The sequence below is a fragment of the Symphalangus syndactylus genome, chromosome 2 (assembly GCF_028878055.3).
Source record: "Symphalangus syndactylus isolate Jambi chromosome 2, NHGRI_mSymSyn1-v2.1_pri, whole genome shotgun sequence".
NCBI lineage: Eukaryota > Metazoa > Chordata > Mammalia > Primates > Hylobatidae > Symphalangus > Symphalangus syndactylus.
The window spans coordinates 138240891-138264848 of NC_072424.2; the positions used below are offsets into that span (position 1 = coordinate 138240891).

Sequence of the window (23958 nt, forward strand, 5' to 3'; positions counted from 1 at the left end):
CCAGGCACATCGTGGATGATGGGGCACTGCTATGGGTGCTGGGACACTGCCATGAACAAGAGGCCCAGGTCCCTCCCCTGTACCTCTGTAGTCGGTGCCAGCCTCATGCCACTCAGCTACTTTCACCCATAATGTCCCTGCACCCTCTCTGTTGAGTCTAACTCCACTTCCTCCTCCATCCAGCCTAGGTCCCTGGTCCAGTTCTTCAGCCCATATCTTCCAGTGGCCCTGCTGCCCTTCCCACTGGCTTGCCTGGGCTGAGAGCACTGCTGGAGACACCACTCCCAGCACATGCTGCTCTGTCCTCTCTAGTTCCCTGTATCCTGATATTGCCTGACAGTTGTATTGAGTGTCCTGATGTCCACTCTGGCTCTCCAGACTCCGTTCTCTGCCAACTTCCAACCTGCCCCTCCCCACTCATACCCTCTCACCCTACTCTTAGCAAACCACTCACTCTCCGCTTCCCTGAGAAAATAGAAAACTTGGAATAATACACTTCTTCAATGTCCTGCACCAGGACAATCAACTTCTCTGTCTCTGCTCCCATAGCTTCCTTCTAACCCCACAGCAGAAGAGCTATAATACTGCCCCCTGTTGAAAGCTTATTTTCCACCTGTGCTCTGGTCCCCACCCCTCCTGGCTTCTCAGGTGATTTCCACCTGCCCACCATACCCTTGATGCCTGTCTTCAGTCTCTCCTTCACTGGTGTTCTTTGCTCGTCCACACTTAAACCTGCTTAAGTTCACCTGCTATTTAGAGCAGTGTCCCTTATCCCTGTGTTCCTCTGCAGCTGAGCACCTGTAATTCCCTGTCACAGGCACATTCATCATCTCCACATTCTCACTTTCCACTCACTCCTCAACCTAGTGTGGTCTCCATCATCCCCCCACACCACAGAATCTGTGCTTCCCAGGGTCTCCGATGACCTTGAGGTTGCCGTTCACTCACCTCCTCACCCCGGTCTTGTGTATCACACCAAAGCGTCAGCTGTGCGAAAGGCAGGAATAGGATTCCTACTCTGTAGGGACCCCTGTGGCTGGCACAGTAGCTGCCATAGTCACCAGTTCATATTTCACCGTTCTGCTCATTTCGTGCTCCCCGGTACATCTCTTCTTTCACTGCTTGCATATTCTGTCCAAGCTCTGATGAAGCCAAACACATTTAACAGATGGACACAACTGGCCATGCTTCAGGCTTCTGATTCACCCATACTTCCAGGAGCCATGAATCTGAAATCTGGAGCTGGTCTGTAGAAAGCATTCTATTTAGTGAAATGTTGAAGTAATTTTAGGTCAACTATCATGTATTTCATTATCTCTAATGCCATAATTACCAAGTGCCTACTTGAACAATAAATACTTTCAGGGGATTTTCATATCAATGATTGCATTTTGCCATTGTTCTTTATTTTTTCAGTAATGCTCCATCTGTAAACAACCAAAGCCTGACATAGTGTATTCACAAATTATTCCTGGATGCCTGTTATTATCAGGCCAAAATCCATAGTTATTCCAAAATGGCTATCATGCAAATAATGCTGCTGTAGCATTCCAGACTATTATGAAAATGTTTAGCTCATTTATAAGTCATGGGAAACAATATCAGAATTTGTTGCTGTGTAGAACCATTACTATAGCAATTCCAGTGATGCCTGCTTGTGATCTTTATTGCCCACTTTATAGTTCTGTGTTTTCATCTCCATTTTTTAATCCTGAAATATACAAAGTAAAATGTAAATATCTTTATTTGTGGGTCTTTTAGAATTATTTTTTAACATTAGCACTTGTAAATTTACTGGAAGTTTCAACAATTTGTATTTCATGTTAGATCAAATTAAAAGTAAGAAAGCTTTCAAAGAAAAGTCTAACAAATATAACATATGTACCCACCTCCCCAAATGAAAAAATGTTAGGATTTTGTCATATTTTCTTTAGATTTTTTTTGCAGAGAAATAAGCCATTATAGGTCAAGTTGAAATTCTACTTACTATTGTTGTGTGACAAATTATCCCAAAACTTAGTGATTTAAAACAACCATTTTTTTTACTCACAGATTATGAGAGTCATGAATCCTGAACAGGCACCATAAGAGTGTTTGTTTCTGCTCCACAAAGTGCAGCTTCAGATAGGAAGCCTTAGAGGTTGGGATGACCGGATGGCCAGGGCAGGAGCCGTCAGAGTGTCTTCATTCACTGATCTGGCAGTCAGTACAGATGTCAGTTGGGCCCTCAGTGAGCTGCAACAACTGCACATGATGCCTCTGTGTAGCTTGGGCTTCCTCCTAGCATGGCGGCCGCAGACTTCTCACAAAGTGGTTCAGAGCCCCACAGGTGTGTTCTATAATAGCTCACAAGGCAGAAGCTGCATTGCCTTTCAGGACCTAGCCTCAGAAGTCACACTGCCTCATTTCTGCTGTATTCTGTCAGTTCCAGGAGAGTCACAAGCCCTTCCTGGATTCAAGGGAAAGGGAATTAGATGCCATTTCATGATGAAGGTGGGGCAAAGTTCTGAAACAGCATGTGTGGGGGAGTCATGCCATCTTTGGATAGGCCAGAAGTCCCAGTCTCCCTCCTTAGGGACATCCACTCTTGTAGTTTGTCTGCAGTCCAAACATGTGTGGGCACTTTCCCTGCATATGTGGGTATCCATGTGAATGTCTCTTCATTGTATCTCCATCTTTCTAAAAAGTAATCACAGAGTCATGAAATCCAGTGTTAAAACCAAGCATTGTTAATGCTCTTATGTTATTATTATTCAAGCTGGGCCAGGGGAATGTGGCATTAATAAAACAATAAGTACATTGGATTTAGTTATACTATACTCTCTATTATAATACTTTGTAATCATTAGTAATAAAGAGTAGCATAGTACTTCATGTAGGATTTTGCAAAGCTTAAACTATTTTCACATTTGTTCCTTCAGTCCAGGCTTCCTAAAAATAAAATATAATAAGAGTCTTGAGACTTAAGTTCATATTTTGCATGAATGAGATAAAATAATAGATAGTAAAATGCTTTGTAAACTGTGCAGAGCTATTAAGTTGCCCCTTATCATTAAGTCTTTAAGTCTGATTTTCTAATATTGTAATCCTGTCCTAGGCTTCCTCTCATTTCTTTGCTGACTTGTAATCTTCGCTTCTGCCTCATTTCTTGTGTCCAAATACAATCAATTATTCAAGGCCTGGCTCAAATGCTGCCTAGAATCCTTTCCTGAGACAGACCTCCCAGCTTACCTCATCTCCCTCCTCTCTGCTTTTATCGCATTCTGTGTTTCTCTCGTGGGTTTACACAGATCATCTTTTGTATTCTATTTCATGTATCACATCACTGGGGCTCACCTGGAAGCTTCTAGCAAACCAGACCCCAGTCTCTGTAGCACTCAGTGCACAACAACATGCCTCCCACCCAGGAGCAGGCTGTGAAAGTCTTTTTATTTTTTAATTATTATATTTTAAGTTCTGGGATACATGTGCAGAACGTGCAGGTCTGTTACATAGGTGCCCTACCCTAGTGCCCTCCCCTAGTGCCCTACCCCCTGACAGGCCCTGGTGTGTGATGTTCCCCTCCCTATGTCCATGTGTTCTCATTGTTCAGCTCCCACTTATGAGTGAGAACATGAGGTGTTTTGTTTTCTGTTCCCGTGTTAGTTTGCTGAGAATGATGGTTTCCAGCTTCATCCGTGTCCCTGCAAAGGACATGAACTCATCCTTTTTTATGGCTGCATAGTATTCCATGGTGTATGTGTGCCACGTTTTCTTTATCCAGTCTATCATTGATGGACTTTTGGGTTGGTTCCTAAGCCTTTGCCATTGTGAATAGTGCCACAATAAACATACATGTGCATGTGTGTTTCTAGTAGAGTGATTTATAATCCTTTGGGTATGTACCCAGTAGTGAGATTGCTGGGTCAAGTGGTATTTCTGGTTTTAGATCCTTGAGGAATGGCTACACTGTCTTCCACAATGTTGGAAGACAATCCCACCAACAGTGTAAATGCGTTCCTGTTTCTCCACATCCTCTCCAGCATCTGTTGTTTCCTGACTTTTTAATGATTGCCATTCTAACTGGCTTGATATGGTATCTCATTGTGGTTTTGATTTGCATTTCTCTAATGACCAGTGATGACGAGCTTTTTTTCATATGTTTGTTGGCCAGATAAATGTCTTCTTTTGAAAAGTGTCTGTTCTTATCCTTTGCCCACTTTTTGATGGGGTTGTGTTTTTCTTGTAAATTTGTTTAAATTTGTTTGAAAGTGGGATGACAGTGTAAAGTCTCCCACTGTTACTGTGTGGGAGTCTAAGTCTCTTTGTAAGTCTCTAAGAACTTGCTTTATGAATCTGGGTACTCTTGTATTGTGTGCATATATGCTTAGGATAGTTAGCTCTTTTTGTTGCATTGATCCTTTACCATTATGTAATGCCCTTCCTTGTCTTTTTTGATCTTTGTTGGTTTAAAGTTTATTATATCAGAGACTAGGATTGCAATCCCTGCTTTTTTCTTTGCTTTCCGTTTGGTTGTTAAATATTCCTCCATCCCTTTATTTTGGGCCCATGTTTGTCTTTGCACATGAGATGTGTCTCCTGAATACAGCACACCAATGGGTCTTGACTCTTTATCTAATTTGCCAGTCTGTGTCTTTTAATTGGGGCATTTAGCCCATTTACATTTAAGGTTAATATTGTTATGTGTGAATTTGATCCTGTCATTATGATGCTAGCTGGTTATTTTGCCCATTAGTTGATGCAGTTTCTTCATAGTGCCAATGGCCTTTACAATTTGGTATATATTTGCAGTGGCTGGTACCATTTTTCCTTTCCATATTTGGTGCTTCCTTCAGGAGCTCTTGTAAGGCAGGCCTGATGGTGACAAACATCTCTCAGCATTTGCTTGTCTGTAAAGGATTTTATTTCTCCTTCACTTATGAAGCTTAGTTTGGCTGGACATGAAACTCTGGGATGAAAATTATTGTCATTCAGAATGTCGAATATTGGCCCCCACTCTCTTCTGGATTGTAGGGTTTCTACAGAGAGATCCACTGTTGGTGTGATGGACTTCCCTTTGTGGGTAACCTGACCCTTCTCTCTGGCTGCCCTTCACACTTTTTCCTTCATTTCAACCTTGGTGAATCTGGTGATTATGTGTTTTGGGGTTGCTCTTCTCAAGGAGTTTCTTTGTGGTATTCTGAATTTCCTGAATTTGAAAGTTGGCCTATTGTCCTGGGTTGGGCAAGTTCTCCTGGATAATATCCTGAAGAGTGTTTTCCAACTTGGATCGATTCTTCCCGTCACTTTCAGGTACACCAATCAAACATAGGTTTGGTCTTTTCACATAGTCCCATATTTCTTGGAGGCTTTGTTTGTTCATTTTCATGCTTTTTTTTCTCTGATCTTGTCTTCATGATTTATTTCATTAAGTTGGTATTCAATCTCTGATATCTTTTCTTCTGCTTGATTGATTTGGCTGTTGATACTTGTGTATGCTTCATGAAGTTCTCGTGCTGTGTTTTTCAGCTCCATCAGGTCATTTATGTTCTTCTCTAAACTGGTTATTCTAGTTAGCAATTCATATAACCTTTTTTCAAGGTTCTTAGATTCCTTGCATTGGGTTAGAACATGCTCCTTTAGCTCAGAGGAGTTTGTTATTACTCACCTTCTGAAGCCTACTTCTGTCAATTCATCAAAGTAATTCTAATTCTCCATCTAGTTTTGTTCCCTTGCTGGCAAGGACTTGTGATCCCTTGGTGGAGAAGAGGTTTCCTGGTTTTTGGAATTTTCAGCCTTTTTGCACTGGTTTTTCCTCATCTTCGTGGATTTCTCTATCTTTGGTCTTTGATACTGGTGACCTTCAGATGGGGTTTCTGTGTGGATGTCCTTTTTGTTGATGTTGATGCTATTCCTTTATGTTTGTTAGTTTTCCTTCTAACAGTCAGGCCCTTGTGCTGCAAGTCTGCTGGAGTTTGCTGGAGGTCCACTCTAGACCTTGTTTGCCTGGGTATCACCAGTGGAGGCTGCAGAACAGCAAAGATTTCTGCCTGTTTCTTCCTCTGGAAGCTTCATCCCAGAGGGGCACCCACCAGATGTGAGCCAGAGCTCTTTTGCATGAGGTGTTTGTCGACCCTTGCTGGGAGGTGTCTCCCAGTCAGGAGGCGTGGGGGTTAGGGAATCACTTGAAGAGGCAGTCTGTCCCTTAGCAGAGCTTGAGCACTGGGCTGGGAGATCTGCTGCTATCTTCAGAGCTGGCAGGCAGGAATGTTTAAGTCTACTGAAGATGTGCCCACAGCTGCCCCTTCCCCCAGGTGCTCTCTCCCAGGGAGTTGGGAGTTTTATCTATAAGCCCCTGACTGGGGCTGCTGCCTTTCTTTCAGAGATGCCCTGCCCAGAGAGGAGGAATCTAGAGAGGCAGTCTGGCTGCAGTGGCTTTACCAAGCTTTGATGGGCTCTGTCCAATTCAAACATTCCAGAGACTTTGTTTACATGGTGAGGGGGAAAACCACCTACTCAAGCCTCAGTAATGATGGATGCCCCTCCCCCACCAAGCTCGAGCGTCCCAGGTCGACTTCAGACTGCTGTGCTGGCAGCAAGATTTTCGAGCCAGTGGATCTTAGTTTGCTGGGCTCCATGGGGGTGGGATTCACTGAGCTAAACCACTTGGCTCCCTGGCTTTAGCCCCCTTTCCAGGGGAGAGAACAGTTGTTTTGCTGGAATTTGAAGCATCACTTGTGTATGAAAAAAACTCCTGCAGCTTGCTCAGTGTCTGCTGAAATGGTTGCCCAGTTTTGTGCTTGAAACCCAGGGTCCTGGTGGTATAGGCACCCAAGGGAATCTCCTGGTCTGCATGTTGTGAAGACCATGGGAAAAGCATAGTATCCAGGCCAGAATGCATAGTTCCTCACAGGATGGTTTCTCAAGGCTTCTTTTGGCTAGGGGAGGGAGTTCCTCGACCCCTTGCACTTCCTGGGTGAGGCGATGCCCCACCCTGCTTCAGCTCGCCCTCTGTGGGCTGCACCCACTGTCTAACTAGTCCCAATGAGAAGAGCTGGTGCCTCAGTTGGAAATGCAGAAATCACCCCCCTTCTGCACCGATCTCGCTGGGAGCTGCAGACCAGAGCTGTTCCTATTCAGCCATCCTGCCACCTGTGAAAGTCTTTTGAATGGATGAATGAATAAATGAATGAACTGTCTTTTCACTGTGCTTTGTATGCTCATGCCTCACCGAGGTTGTGGAAAATATAGGGTCTTGAATACTTTAAAGTAGCAGTGTCTTATAAGACAGACATCATCCCGGCTCCCCCAAAATTACTCAGTGTGTGTGGAGAGGCCCCTGGCTTTGGTGATGGGGGGCATTTCCCATGACTCCCACCTCCCACCACAGGGCTCATCTCTGGGGACCTGGCTTTCCAGTTAGAGAAGACCTGGATCAAGAATGGCCACAAGAAAGAGAAAAGAAAGGCTTGCCAGTGGGAGGGCAGGATGTTCAGGCCTATCCTGGGAAGGGTGCCAATCTCTGGACTTAGCATGATGTTTTTAAAAGAAATGAATGTGTGTCTTATCTCCACCTTCAACTTGTAAGGCAAGTGCAGTGCCAGAGGCTGGGGCATCTCTGCTGCCCAGGTGCACTCCACAGAGACAGAGCAAGAGCGTGTGCAGACTGCTGTCTGACTCGCATAGAAGGATGACAACCACTTCCTTCCTAATGGGGAAAGTGAACTTGGGAAGGCAGGAATGACCACATGCTCACCCAAAACCTTGGTGGCAGCATATCTTTCCAGAAATGTAGCAAGCCAGATCTGGAAATTTGATGCCTTTGCTCCTCTTTTTCCTGAAAGAAATGGAAGGAATCAGGATCATGAAAAGCCAGATTTCACCTCCATGCACACAACCAGGACCCCTGCCTTTCTGAAATGCCCCACAGGCTTTCACAGAATAGATGCAGTCTTAGCAGTGGGCAGCTTGCTTGTTGTCTGGCCTAAGTCTGAGCCAAGATAAAGACATATAAACTGCCAAGGAGACACTCTATTCCAGAACCTTCTCTTCTTTGCAAAGCAAACACAATTTTAAGGTCAAGATGCATAACTCTTGTGATCAAAAGCTTACACATTTCCCACCCCCCTGCCCTCCACCCCCAAGCAATGGGTTCTAAGCAATATAAACTGCCAGAGTGGTGTTTAGAAGTAAAGAAAAACCAGACTGGTAAGATACCAACATTTTTTTTGCCTTATACCAGTTTCAGAAAGTGCTTATGCAGAGCAAGTGTGGGACAATATTCAATTGGAAAAATATGATGAAAGTAGTTCACTTAAGAAAGGAATAAAGTCTTATTTATTGAAAGAACAGTGACAAGTTTTTTTTTAATTCTTAAAGGAAAGTCTTGCATATTTCCTGCACTGTATATTTACCTAAGTACAAGTGTTTTAAGAATGATCTCTTGAGCCTGCTTAAATCAAGAACGCATTTTTTTTTTTTTTTTTTTGAGACAAGTCTCGCTCTGTGGCCCAGGCTGGAGTGCAGTGGCTTGAACTCAGCTCACTGCAAGCTCCGCCTCCCAGATTCACACCATTCTCCTGCCTCAGCCTCCCCAGCAGCTGGGACTACAGGCGCCCGCCACCACGCCCAGCTAATTTTTTTTTTGTATTTTTAGTAGAGACGGGGTTTCACCATGTTAGCCAGGATAGTCTGGATCTCCTGACCTTGTGATCCGCCAGCCTCGGCCTCCCAAAGTCCTGGGATTACAGGCGTGAGCCACTGCGCCCAGCCTAAGAACGCATAGTTCAGCAGTTTGAAAAAAAATCGCATTTCTTTGTTCATGGCTGTTCTCAGGGGTTGAGAGGTATAGACCCAGGAGTCAGAGGTCTGAGTTTAGGCTTCCACCTACTGACTAGCTTGGAACCTCTGACTAGGTTTTTAAACCCTCTAAGCCTTGGGTTTCTCACCTGTAGAATGAGGATAATAATCATATCTACCTCACAGTATTGTTGGGAGGACTTAATGAGATGTAGAGCAACTAATCTAAAGCCTGGCCCACAGAGAGGTAATGTGAAGTCTCAAAAAAAGTGAATTTTACAATAGCAAAGACATGGAACCAACCCAAATGCCCATCAGTGGTAAAATGTGGTACATATACACCATAGAATACTATGCAGCCATAAAAAGGAATGAGATCATGTCCTTTGCAGGGATATGGATGATGCTATCATCCTCAGCAGACTAACACAGGAACAGAAAACCAAACACCACGTGTTCTGACTCATAAGTGGGAGTTGAACAATGAGAACACATGGACTCAGGCAGAGGAACAACACACACTGGGGCCTGGTTGGTGGGGGGACGGGGGGCTGGTGTGGAGAGGGGTGAGGGGAGGGAGTACATCAGGACAAAGAGCTAATGCTTGTGGGGCTTAAAATCTAGATGACGGGTTGATAGGTGCAGCTAACCACCCTGGCACATGTATACCTATGTAACAAACCTGCACATGTATCCCAGAACTTAAACTAAACTAAAATTTTTTTTTAAAGTGAATTTTAGCCACTAGATTTTAGAGTTGACGCAGGCTGTGGTACTTGTGATTAGGCATCTACCTATGTATTTATTCACCTGAACACCTGGATGTGTAGAATAAAAATTGCTCAATTGTTGAAGGCTGCTGCATTGCTCTATGCTACTTGCTCTGTTAAAGTATGTTCAGGGAGCCAGCCCAGAGAGGCACCTGCTTTTAGCTCTGTGAGGCCTTAAAGCTGGGTCATCATGAAGTCCCTGTATATATATTTTTTGTTTTAATAACTCCAAGTAACCAAATGAAAACAATTATTTATAAAATGTATTAAGAAGCAAATATTATCAATTTGGGACTTTGCACTATTATTAATGTGACCTCAGGTCCCATGACAAATTAGAATGGCAATCCTGGGTGAGAAGTTAATTTTGCCCTGGAGCTGGCAGAATCAACGTGCATCCCAGTCATGGGATAGGCCAGTTCTCCCACTCCATCACATCCAACACCTGGCAGGGACAGCTTTGGGTATCCTAAAGAATTTGGGAAAGATGCTGTTGGTGTGGGGGCAGGGAGACTAGAAACAAGATCTTTCCACGGGCAGAGCTCTTCAGAGCTTGATAACAAAGTTTGATGTGCAGGCTTGGTCAAATAATTATAAACTCTCCAGTTGAAACAGGGAAATGTGGCTGGGCATGGTGGCTCACACCTGTAATTCCAGCACTCTGGGAGGCTGAGGCAGGTGGATCACTTGAGGTCAGGAGTTCGAGACCAGCCTGGCCAATATAGTGAAACCCCATCTCTACTAAAAATACAAAAATTAGCTGGGTGTGGTGGTATGCACCTATAGTCCCAGCTACTCAGGAGGCTGAGGCAGGAGAATTGCTTGAACCCAGAAGGTGGAGGTTGCAGTGGGCTGAGATCATGCCAACACACTCCAGCTGACAGAGTGAGACTCTATTTCAAAAAAAAAAAAGAAAGAAACAGGGAAATGTTTGCAAAGCTTCCATCTCCAGGTTGACTTCAGTCAATAATCCTATTGTTTTAAGGCTAGAGTGGACTTCCTTGAAGCTCTTTGCCCAGAAAACCTTGCCAAAACTCTCCTAAGATTATTAAGAGATTTCTCAAGTCTCTTTTCCTGATTCCAATCAATTGGAAATGTTATGAAAATAATGCTGTGGTCAAGTCTCACTTACTCTTGCTCTCAAACACAATCCACCAAAAGAACAAAACACAAAGTAAAAGTGGATGCAAGACGCAAGAGGAAGAGGGGCCCTCTGCAGAGGCTGCCAAGAAAGCATAGGTTTGGCTTAAAGATTTTTGTTTGTTTGAATCAGTTCACTGTTTTTAACCTGTGGAAATTTGTTCACTCATTCTAACAGTAGTTTTTGCTTTTTAAAATTGGTTTATTTAGTGTTATGTTCCTCCTGTAAACCTTTTCATTGTATGCTTGTCTCCTAATCTAATGGTAATCCTGTCAGTGATAGGAGTAACCTGGTGTTTGTATTTAACACTCCTTCAACATTCACAGAATCAGAAAATATCAGAACAAGAAAGCCTCAGCCTTCAAGACTGTTTGATTTGTGTTCCCTAATTTGATGTGTGAACAAAACTGAGGCTGTGAAGATTCCAGAATAATATGTTGAGCTCAAAAATATGGTAGTAAATTAGAATATAGCTTTCTGATATTTATATAAAAGTCAATGATTTTTAGAAGTTTAAAAAAGATACACATTAAACTGGGAAAATACTAAATATTTAAATTCTGTAGGCTAGTTTTCATATTCTGGAAAGGTGGATTTTCAAATGGCACTAGTGCTCGTGTTTCATCAGGTTGGCTGTCTATGTCATAAGAGGGTGTTCTTATTAGAAAATGTAGGCTTTGGCAAGCTTTAAAAGGTACATGTGTCACTGCATGTTCTGATGAGATTTTGAAAATCTTTGGCAACTGTGCTTTCCAACTGGAGAAAAAGGGCTATCGTAATGTTGAAAGACAGAAATTAAAATCTAATCAGATATGATGGCCCTTATCCTCCACCTTAGAATTCCTTTTCATGGAATGTCTGGTGGACAGTAATATATAGAGGCTCCTCAACTTATGATGGGATCACATCCAGATACACCCATTGTTAAACTGAAAATATCATAAGTTGAAAAATGCATTTAATATACCTAATCTACCAGACATCATAGCTTAGCCCAGCCTACTTTAAATTGCTCAGAATGCTTACACTAGCCTGCAGTTGGGCAAAATCATCTAACACAAAGCCTATTTTGTAATAAAGGGTTAAATAGCTCATATAATTTATTGGATATAGTATCAGTTGTTTACCCTCCTGATTGCATCACTGGGAGTTGCGGCTCACTGCCACTTCCCAGCATATATGGCTAGCCTGGAAAAAGATCAAAATTAAAAAACAAAGTACATTTCTACTAAGTGCATATCACTTTCACACCATCATTAAGTCAAAAATCGCCAAGTTGAACCATCCTAAGTTGGGGACTGTCTGTAGATCAGGCAATCCTTGACATCTTACGGCAGCAGATTGCCAAAAGAGATTGGAGTCTAGAAGTCCTGGAAGCAGCCCCAACAGTTACACAGAACTCAGCATCACGCCCTCACATCAAGGCAAGGAGGGAGAGTTGTCCCTATTTTTCCTTTCCTCAAAAGGGATAGTGAAACTCATTCTAAGGTTTTTAAAAAATGTATTTTAATGCTTTTTCTCTATCTGTTTTGCTCTCCCTTGACACCCTCTCTGCATCATGATGGCTGTGGCACTGCTCCTGCTCCTTACATGGGGTCTTAGAATGCACAAAGCTGCCCAATATCACTTTCTCTGTATTTGAGGAAAATTTCTAGTAGCAAAAGAATATCCTCTGACACTCTTTTCAAAATGCCAACTAAATGTGATAGAACTACTTTTTGCAACAGTGAAGTCCCAAAGTCTCTTTCTTCCTGATGGGTTAATTTAGTACCTTCCTTTTTCCAAATCAAAGAACCATAAAAGCCAATGAAACTCTGCATTATTATTATCCTGTGTGTTTAGTTTTGCTTTTTAGTACTTACCATTATTAAATACTTGGCCCATTTTTGGCTAATTGTTGTGTAATTCCAAATACAAACCAGCCACCATGGATTATTGCAGTTAGAGTCATCAGAAAGCAAGGAGCTATGACTCATGCTCTGTTCTTGCCATGTTTTTTTATTTGTATTTCATTTCTTACCTGTGCTCACAAGTCATATGAAGATCAATACATCTGAAATATATATGCTGAGTATGTCACCCGATTTTATTTCTCCCATCATTGAATCTGGACAGGCTTCTTTCAAAAATGTTGAGTCATTTTTATGTCTTTATCACACTCTTCTAAAGTCCTTAAAACTCCTAATTATTTCAGAGGATTATTGTCATATAAGGTATACAAAATCAATTATACGAAGAAGTTGTAATCACTATAATTAAATTGAGGCTTATCTAGACAGCTCCTGTGTCATATTTTTCACATACTGAAGCTAAAAACTTTGCGGAGAAAATAATGGATATTTATAGAATATACTCAAGTGTATTTATTTTAGAAGGTCTGTTAGACATTTCACAAAAGAATCTGTAATCTACATAAATTACCAAATCATGTCACACAATATTTTAAAAACTTGTTTTAGAATAAGTTGGAATGTGAGGTTTATAAAACAACTGGAATAATAAACTGAAATTATTATTTAATTTTTGTACCCAGTGCATTTATTTTTTTTGCTATGACTTGACTATAGTTTAAAATTCTTATAGGTTTAGTATCCCTTTTTTGAAAACAGGTTTTCAATATGTTTCTGTAACAATAATAAAAAATAAAGGCATGTAATCTCTTTTCCAAAATAAAGGATTGGTTTGAGAATTATGATCATATATACCATGTACTAAATGCAACCTTTTATGATGATGATATAAAAGATTCACAGACTCACAAATCATATGTGACTCATCTAAAATACTAATAGAACATAACTTTATAAAACATATACATATGCATAAATACATAGACAAAGGTCTAGAAAAATGTGCACATCAGAGTGGAAATGCAAGTGATGATAATGATTTCTGTTGTTTTCTTCTAATTTCTAAAGAACCACTATGTTATTTAAATTTTCAAAAAATTAAGTTATGTGCAATAATCTATTAACAATTGTTTTTTATCAGCTTTTTAATCTGTTGACATAGAATGATAACGTAGTAAATCATAGTTTCTGAACCAAAAAACAGGGACACATAGACTGAGAAGTGCCAAGTTCATTTTAGAGATTAAAAATATAATGGCACTGGGACTTTTCCAGAAAATTCAAGATATGTGGTCACAATTGAGGTGTTCAGCTTCTAGAGTGAACTGAACCAGATATCTATGAAGGCTCTGATAGAGAACAGCTGGAAGCTCAGAAAGGTAAACATAATTCAAATATTGGTGAATATGCCAGTGCAGCCGAGAAGGTGATAGGATTTGAAAAATGTGCCAGGACACAATGAGAAAGGCCTTGGAATAAATACAAAAAGCCCAAACTTTATTCTGTAAAAGTGGGGAGCTACTGAAGGTTTTAATCAAAGCAGGGATAATCTCATTTCCAAGGCAAAAAAAACAAAAAAGAGACATTCCTTCCTAATGCCACATGTAGGAGCTGTTCTTATTCTATGGTGGATTATTACTTTAGTAGTATCTTATAAAGACAGTGCCTGAAGGTCTTTTATCTGTACATTGATGTAACACTTTTTAAAAGCATATCAGCAGACACATTTTTGGAAGCATGCATTCTGAAACTTGAACTTCAAATAGGAGTTATGGCTGATATGGAGTAAGGTACAACAGAAGCTGACTCCTCTCCAGTATTCAAGGCTGACCGTTGTCTCTGGAACTGAGAATACTGGGAAAAGTGTGAGTTGGACACTGTGCACAACTCTAATTAACACTGTTCTAAAGGGAAGGTATATGAATATATTGTTTAAACACTAATAGTTAAAAGTTATACTACAATATCTTCAAGGTTTAACTCATAAATTGAGACACACAATTAGGCCTAAGAAAGAAGTGGTTTAATGTAAACTCGTTGATTTTATTTTCATAAATTATTTATTTTACAACTATGAAGAGGAATAATAGAGGCCTTTTATTAGCAAAGAGATTATTATGATGTCTATTTTCAGCCATGATTTTTTTACCAATGGAAAGTGGAACCGAAAACCTACTTAGGGTGATGTGTTGGGGTTGGAATCAAAGAGAGTACTAGAACTATCCTACCTCTGAGATTCCAGCATCACATGTGGTGACAATAACACTTCATTTAGTTATATTTCCAGTGAGTCCAGTGGAATGGAGAAAAATTTTTAAGTTTAAAATTCTAAAGGACATATGTATAATGGTAGGAATTATTTAGTCTTCTTAAGAAAATAAATCATTTATTTTAGAATTATTTTGTAGTCTGAAAGCACATTTCCTGTAATTTTTAAATGTGAAAGCAGGCAATATTATCTTGTAGGTATTGTATTATATTACAAGAGCCAAAGCATGCTGATTCCCAATTTCATCCAGTATGACTTGTCTTAGAAAAAGAAATAAAAATGCAGATCCATTTATTCACTTATTAACTGAGTACATTTCCTGAATCCATGTGCAGGTTGGGTGATAGGAAGCTGAGGCCCTGCTGGCTAAAGATGTAAGAGAACAGAGCCTAAAACTGGCACACCAGCTGAAAATTAGGAGGGCAAGTTTCCCTAGAAATGGGAGAACCACAGACAGGATGAACCCCAAAATCTGAATATAAACTCTTTCCAAACACTTGGCTGACCACCAACTTATGCAAACATAAGGGAGACTTCAGTAGGCCAGCCTGAAACAAAGCAACTGCAGGAGCTGAAAAATTTAGGGATTTATCAGTTGCTGCATATCACAGGAGAGCAGAGCTTGTAGTTTGAGTCCAGGTCAGCTAACTTCTTACCAGAACAATAAGCCAATGATCACCAGGAGAGCACAGCAGGACTCAGAAGGGCTGCAGTGACTATTATCTACTAGCTTTAGGCCCTGTCCTTTGATATATCAAGCTAGTAAGACATGCAAGGAAACCGGGAATGTGATAATGCCAGGGGCTGGGGGATTATGGAAATTGTCAGTCACCCAAAACTGACTTTAAATAGGCCTCCATGTTGAATTTAGTAGTCAAAGACTTCAAAGCACCTATTGTAGATATGCTCAACCCAAGGGCATTAAAAGAATTAAAGGAAAAATTGTCTTAATGAATGAGTAGATAGGGAATCTCAACAGAGAAATTACATTATTAAAAAATGGAAATTCCAGAGCTGAACAAGTACAATAATTGAAATAACAAACTTGCTAAACAGTCTCAACAGCATACTGGAGGTGGCAGAAATAAGAATAAGTGAAATTGACAATAGATTTTTTAAAATGGCCCAATCTTAAGAATAGAAAGAAAAAAAAAAACTCACAAAAAACACTATCAAGGAGTCCAGCACACAAAATCCAAGCTCTGCCTGTGCATTAGGCTTCAGGACATGAGGGAATGGCAGTGAATTAGGGCTGCACTATGCCAGGAACATTCATTTACCACAACTGGATTTGTCAGCAGTTCGAGTGAACTTTCCTTAGGCATTATAGAATTAACTGTACTTAGAGGTTCTTGGTTAACCTCAGTGTTTTCACATTTTAAATTATTTCCTGAGTTTCAAGTGAAACTAAATATCATTTGAAAGACTTTTAAAGGCAGTCTGCCCACCCCACTCCAACTCATCCCAATTCCCACTAACAACTACTTCAAATGTAATTGTCAGAAAGAGCACCCCACTCCACTGCACCCCAAATCAGCCTCTGATAGATATTGAATCTGACCCTCGGGGGCCCTTCCCCCCTTTCCTCTTGCTATGCTCACTACACTTTATTTCCCTCAATGAAAACTCCTTCCCCACCCTCCTAATGTGTGACTTCACATTCTATAAATAGAATTTTTTTTTCCAAAATGAATATAGTTTTATATATTTTTAAAACTACATAAAAATAAAACACACTCAGTACAAAAAGAAATGGATAAAACACAAATGTGAAAACAAACTCACCAATCACCCAACCACTCAGATCTTTAGCTCAGTTTAATAGGTGTCCTCTTCTGACATTTCAGTGCCCAGTCTGCCCTCCTTATCCATGGGGTCTGCATCCACAGATTTATCCAACCATGGATAGAATATATGTTTTAAAAAGCAATAAAAATAATATAAATAAAAACCAATACAATATAACAACTATTTACATAGCTATGTTATATTAGGTATTATAAATAATCTAGAAATAATTTAAAGTGTATGGAAGGATATTCATAGGTTATATGCAAATACTACATCAGTTTTGGTGGGGGGGATGGAGTCTCGCTCTGTCACCCAGGCTGGAATGCAGTGGTGCCATCTCAGCTCACTACAACATCTGCCTCCTGTGTTCAATCAATTCTCCTGCCTCAGCCTCCTGAATAGCTGGGATTACAGGCGCACACAACCAGGACCAGCTAATTCTTTTATTTTTAGTAGAGATGTGGTTTTCCCATGTTGGCTAGGCTGATCTCAAACTCCTGACCTTGGGTGATCTGCCCGCCTCGGCCTCCCAAAGTGAGTCACCACGCCTGGCTCAAATACTATATCTTTTATATCAGGGACTTAAACATCTGTGGATTTTTGTATCCAAGGAGGGTCCTAGAATGAATCCCCAGATTATGGTCATCTCCTGAGAATGATTGTATATACATAAATTCAGGGTGTTTTATACCAATGGAATCATATGCCCAGTTTTATAATCTGATTTTAATTTTTACTCAGAATGCGGATATCAGTCCATATCAATAAATATAGACAATAATTGACTTAGTTCAGCAGAGAAACTGGAATCTCACACTAAGAGTGAGGAAGGCGGGAGACAGGAGCATTCAGGGAGGGGCAACTCGCACCTTAGAGACCAGGAAAGACTCAGGTGTTTCTAAGCCAGGGAAGCCAGTGGGGCTGAACACAAGAGAATCGTGCAAGCTTTTTTTTTTTTTTTATTGTACTTTAAGTTTTAGGGTACATGTGCACAATGTGCAGGTTTGTTACATATGTACCCATGTGCCATGTTGGTGTGCTGCACCCATTAACTTGTCATTTAGCATTAGGTGTATCTCCTAATGCTATCCCTCCCCCCTCCTCCCACCCCACAACAGTCCCCGGAGTGTGATGTTCCCCTTCCTGTGTCCATGTGTTCTCATTGTTCAATTCCCACCTATGAGTGAGAACATGCGGTGTTTGGTTTTTTGTCCTTGTGATAGTTTACTGAGAATGATGATTTCCAGTTTCATCCATGTCCCTACAAAGGACATGAACTCATCATTTTTTATGGCTGCATAGTATTCCATGGTGTATATGCGCCACATTTTCTTAATCCAGTCTATCGTTTTTGGACATTTGGGTTGGTTCCAAGTCTTTGCTATTGTGAATAGTGCTGCAAGCTTTAAGAGGAGCATCCAGATCCCCAGATCTCCGGTTCCCCCAAGCAGCCCCAGGGGTCTGGGAGGCTGGGTGGGAAGGGGATCTAAGTGCTCCCTCCATGACCTGCTGCTCGACTCCCACCTTCCTTCCACCCTCAGAATTTCTCTGCTGGCCTCACTGTGTCTCCGCTCCCCTCCTTCCCACCCAGGGGAAGCCATCTCCACACAGTAGACTTTATCTGTGTGCCTCATCATGTCTCTGCTCCCCTCTTTCCCATGCAGGGAAAGCAGGCTCCGCACAATGGGCTTTCTCTGGGCTCCTCTTCTTGTCTCACAGGCTCCTCCTCTGTGGCTTGTGCTCTCAGGTTCCTGGTGCATTTATCAAACCAGCGCTCCAGGTCCTGCTCACTCTCCTCCAGCTGCCGGTGTGCAGCTCCCTGCCTCCCAGTGTTCTTAAGTTCAGCAGTTATAATTTTCATCTCCAATGATTCCTTTTTGCAGGATGCTCCTTTTTCAAGATTAATTGCTCTCATTTTATCAATGCAATAGACTTGTGTCTCAATGAAAGCAGGAATTCAGGTTTTTAGTTACTTCTTGTTTCTTGTGTACTGTTGTGCATGGAATCATTTTCTCCAGTTCCGCTCTTCTGAAGAATCATGCTGAGCCCTGCTGCCCTGCCTGGCCAGCATCTTCTCATATTTGTAGATGGACAGAGTTTGTTGGGGGTAGCAAGTGCCCTGCGTTCTGTCATGGGAGACACAGTGCCTTGTTCAATTCTTTCACTTCCCAGTTACTGTATTTTTTCTGGTTGGCGGGGCTCAGGGGGAGATACCCAAGGGTTCAGGAGCTCTGGCCACTCTTCCTTGTGAGAGTTTGATGGGGCTGAACAAGACAGTTAGGGAAGGAGGTAAGCCCTCCTTTCAGGTGCTCAGCCCCTCTGACCTCTGTACTGTCTGCCCCGTGGCCTCCAGTCCCTCAACACACACCTGCACCCAGGGCCAAGCTTCCTCGGCCCTACTGTGCGCAGCTGAGCCCATGGGCTCGTGCACAACTGGACCCCAGAATCCTCCCTGCAGCCTTCCTCTGCCTTCCAGCAAGTGCAGGAGCTGTTAGTGAAGGGGAACAGAAAAAGGGAGCCATAAATCCTTGCTTACCTCCCTCGCAGGCTCTCTTGCCTGGGACAGATGACGTGGCTCCTGCCTGCTCTGCTCTCGGTCAAAACTTCCCCAAGTATTGAGTCTGTGGGCATGACCATTCTCTAATTTCTATCTGTGGCTTGGAATTTGTGTTAATGTATTGGTTGGGTCCTTTCAATTGGAATGGGGAGAGAGAGGAATCCATAAATCTGTGACTCAGTGACCTTTAGGAATTGGAAGCCAAGGTTATTTCTTATGTCTTATTTTGTTATTGTGCATAGCAGTGTCTCTCAACTGTTTGAATCCAGGCCCCTGGAGATGAATGTGGACTGCCAATGGTATGGCTTTTTCCACCTGCACCTTCTGCAGAGCAGGGCATGGCCCGTGCACCTGCGCACATGAAGGAGCCTCTTGGGGTCTTGCTGCCTTTGGGGCTTTTGCTTTTGCCTCCAGCTCCTTATACTTCCACCCGTATATCTCACTCTCTGTTTTCCGCCTGTCTTTTCTGTTTTCTGAAGCCTGCCCTTTCCCCTCCATGGTTAGGTGAAGGAAGGGGAAATAGAAGGGAATATTCGAAGAGGAAAGGTTGTGGCACTGCAGGGTATTTATGGCTTTATCCCCAATTGCATTCTTCAAGTGCAGTTCTTGGTTTTTAGGATATCTCTTTGAGTGAGATTATCTTTAAGTCTTTTGTCCTCATTTGAGAAAATCTTATAAAGTTTGCCTGTATCTTTCCATAGCCCAGATTTCTCAGAAAACACATGGAGAAGCAAAGCTTCTGCTAGGTTGCTGTGGGAAGGGGAAGTATAGGCCCAGGTGGGCAGAGTGAGGGAAGGGGAGTGGGGCAGAGTGGGCAGGAAGGTGGACACATGGGGGTCCCCACAGAGCCCTCCAGATCCCATGCATAGAGCAGCTGCTATCACCCAGCAGCACAGAGGTCTTCCAAGGGCTGGCGGAGCCAGGGCACCTGCTCTCCAAGAAGGGCAGAGGTCGGCAGGCATGCACAGCACTTACCCCAAGGCATGGTGTCATTGTTGCTGTTGCTTTGGAGCCTCTCATGGGACTAGAGTCTGTGGAGAGGATGGAGAGAGTAATGCATCTGGAATGGACCTTCTGGCTCTTTCCTGTTTCTCATCTTGATGGTCACACTGCACACTTCCCAGGCTGCCTGGCCATCTCATGGTCATGCAGCCACCAGGACAGCCAGATCCCTGCTCCAAGCACTGCAGGAGGGGTCCTCCTCCAGCAGGGGTGGGTACCACCCTCCTCCAGCAGGGATGGGCACTGGAGCTGCTGTGCCTCCTGCACATGGCATCAAGGCAGCCATGCCCAGGCCCAGCTCTTAACCTCTCGGGAAGACAGACAGCTGACAGGTCAGGACACAGACTTTGGTGGCAACTGCCCAAGCACCCACATAGCAAGTTGCCAAGGCCAGGGGCATATGGAGCCAGGAAAACCTGGGAAGATGCATAAACAGGCCCAGCCCAACTTTGCTTTCTGTAGGTTGCAGGTTGGCAGAGGAAAGCAAATGAGTGAAGAAAGAGTGGTAGGGGAGGAGCATCGGACAGAGGGAAGGAGGCCAAAGACAAACTCTTCTCACTGCCTGTAAGTGAGCAGGAGTCTGACCCCCAGTTTTCTCCCAAAGCCTGCTTCTGGCTTTACAGTTATCACTGCCACACGCCTGAGCAGTATTTACAATACCCCACAGCAAGAGGGGCTCCCAAGGAAATACATGTAGACACAATCTCAGCTTAGGCAAAAAGATTTCTTTGCTACAGGACTTGTCAGAACCTTAAAATGCCAATGTATTAGAAGGTCTGCATTCAGAAGGGTTATCCTAGACATTATACTTATGTATGATGGTCTCCACTCACGTTTTTGGAGGCCTCAGGGGAGTAGTGTTAATAGGCGTCACCTTAGGAAATGCTGCCCTAGACTCTCTGTTTGCCAGCCTCATCAGACTTTGGATCTCGTATCTTCAGAAATGCTGTCAGTATTTTCCAAGGTAAAAACTAGTAAAGAAAACAAAAAACAAAAATCCAGAAATGTGCTCAGTTAATAGTTCTCCTAGTATCTTCCCATAATAGCATGTGCATTTCATCCTTGTCCTGGAGGTAATGTCTATGACCTGGATTATAATCTGGAAATGAATTCTAATTCCTTTTATTATGGGCATGACCTTGTTTCTGTACTCCCAGCCTCAACCAGCAAGAAAACGGGGGTCTCAGTCCCACAACCACAAGGACTGGGATTCTGTGAATGTCCCGGATGAGCTGGGAGGCAGATTCCTCCCCAGAGCCCAGATGGAGTTGAGCCTGCCCCTGACTCCTTGCGTGGGAGACACTAACAGGGAGAACAGCTGAGCCTCCCCCAGCCTTCTGACCTACAGCACCATGTGATCATGAATATGTGTTATTCTAATTCACTAAGTTGGTGGTAATTTGTTATATAGCAATAGAAAACAGATGCACTATACTCAAACACAGATTTTTGGGACCCACCCCTAGAAATTTTGAGTCAGTGTGTCCAAGGTAGATCCCAAGAATTTGCATTTCTAAGTTCCCAGATGATGCTGTTGCTGCTGGACCAGGGACCACACTTTAAGAACACTGTGTGAAGTCATGAGCTCTCCTTTTGAAAATAATGATTTACTAAGTTGCTGCATGTTTCTCAATCTCTACTGTAATTGCTTATTTTATGGTAAAAAAAAAATATTTCTGTAAAATGCTCATAGAAATGCCTCTTATTATGAGTCCAGTCCCCATTAAGTTGCCTGTCTATATTGTGCTTCTGAATTTAGTCATTTTTCCCTTTGGGACTGTTCTATACACCACCTTATTCACTATTTTTATTTTCTTACAAATAAACTTTACAGGAATCAGCTTAAGAAGCTAACAGCAATTATCTGCAACAAGAATAAGTATGATGAAAATAGAGATGTTACCTGATTGTGGTTCTTTATTAGAGAGTAAAGGAACAGAGAAAGGATTACCCCAAAGCTGCATTGTGCATCAGCTGCTAAGTCATGGCCTGCTTGGGCAGGTAGGAGACCGGCGTTAGGAAATGCAAGAATCCAGACAACTGGAGCTGCAGGCCACTGGCTGTCAGTTACCCCAACCAAAGAGCGAAGCCAAGGGCAAGACTCCCCTCTTGGGCTCCTAAAGACGTGAATGTATTAGATAGTCACTGGTTAGAGCATCCAATTTAGTCATCTTTCCAGAACACTCATGGTCAGGTGACATGATGATGAAATGTCTCGTATAGAAGGCTGATCATCTCACTTGATTAAAAAGTTGTGTGACCTGATTTTTCCATAGAATTGGCCCTTAATCATGAGCCATTTGTTTGTCTTGTATTTAATATCAGTCTTGTGCCAGTTCCTTGGAATATCCAACTGACTGAGCCAATCAATGAACAAATATTTATGGAGAGTCTATCAAGTACCAAGTAGGAAAACATCAATTCTGTCAGCCAGTCCTTGGAATAATCCAACGTGGCCATGTGGGAGGCCACGGCAAAGGATGGCCAAGCACCTTAATTGACAGGGCTCTGTTCTTGTTCACAGTGGGGAGGGTGATTCTCCAAAATTCAGTCCTGCCACTGCACTGGAGCAAGTAAGGAGTGTCAGGCAACTGTCACTGTGCCCTGATGTGCAGCCATGGCATGTCCACTTGACTCTGTGACACGTCTCTCCTCCTAGCCCATGGGTAGAGCAGGTCAGAGATTGGTCCCTTCTTGACCATTTGTACTCCCAGTGTTGATGATACTACACCCAGCTGGTCAGAGCAAGGCTGCAATTTCAGCTCTTAACTCATGCCCTGGCTTAGCACTGTTCTGTCTTTGTGGAAGGGAAACCCTGGTAGTGCCAGGTTTATGGCTACAGGGCTGAGAGCAACAAAACCCATCCAGGCGACAGGACCTGCTGGTTGGGCTGACAGACTTGGAGACTGTGTTGAACCTGGTCAGCACTGGCTCCAGCAGGGATGGGGCAGAGTCTGTATAGTGAAGTCTAATGTGGTTGGCCTTGGGTGGGACTCTGTGTGGGTCTCATCCTTTTGGATGGAATTGCATTAAATCAATGCGGTGACTCAAGATGTTTAGTTCATGAAAAACAGTAGCTAGGAGTGCCAAGTATTTGTGCCTTTGATTAACTTAGAACTAATTAATCCCCACTTATAATGTATACTTTTTTAAACAGACTCCTCCAAAATGTGGAAGCATGAATTTAAAATAGACTAGCCCTGTGCAGATGGCTTTGATCCACTTGTTAAGCACTCCTTAGCCTGAGTGGCCTAAAAATCAGAGCCTGGGGCAAAAGCTTATATATTAATTCTTAATCAAGGGCTGCCGTCCTAGGGAAGGAAGAGGGGGGGAAAGGAAGAGTGGCAGGAAAGAGGGAGAGCAATTCAGAGTGAGGAACCCCAAGCCAGCCACAACTCCACAGCCAAGGCACTGGCCTCATTCCCCAGGGAGCTCTGCAAAGCCTAGTGAAACATCTGTGTCTCAGAGCAGCCATGGAGGGGGTTGGGCTCCCTCTTCTCCTGTGTTCCATCTTTTACTGGTCAGAGTCTGTCCTGAGAGACAGTCCCATCACAGCTAGGCTGTCAGGTCCTCTCTGCTTGGGAAGCCAGTATCTTGAGGGTCCAGGCTGACACCTGAGAGGTGGGAAAAAGATGTGCACTCTCTCCAGGGGGCTGCAACTGGGGAATGAGATGAGTGAGCCACCAGGGAGATGCAGCTGTGTGGACCAGGACCCAGCACAAAGCTCTTCCCTGAATTCCAAGGAGTGAGGACGCAGAAGAGAGAGCTATCTTCCTTGTTGTTTTAGTAATGCTTGGTTT

The 23958-nt window shown here is 42.8% G+C and overlaps 1 protein-coding gene and 1 long non-coding RNA gene across 2 annotated transcripts in view; one reads left to right on the forward strand and one right to left on the reverse strand.

The window, feature by feature from the left end:
* SLC22A3 (solute carrier family 22 member 3) overlaps window positions 1-23958 on the forward strand; it is a 106183-nt gene that overhangs the window by 21346 nt on the left and 60879 nt on the right. The gene's annotated exons all lie outside the window — the stretch shown is intronic.
* Window positions 20128-23958, reverse strand: part of LOC134733555 (uncharacterized) — a 66640-nt gene continuing 62809 nt past the window's right edge. The window contains exons 2-3 of the long non-coding RNA XR_010117129.1: window positions 20992-21129; window positions 20128-20187 (exon numbers count right to left, since the gene is read on the reverse strand). This is a non-coding gene — a long non-coding RNA (uncharacterized lncRNA). The remainder of the gene's footprint in view (window positions 20188-20991; window positions 21130-23958) is intronic.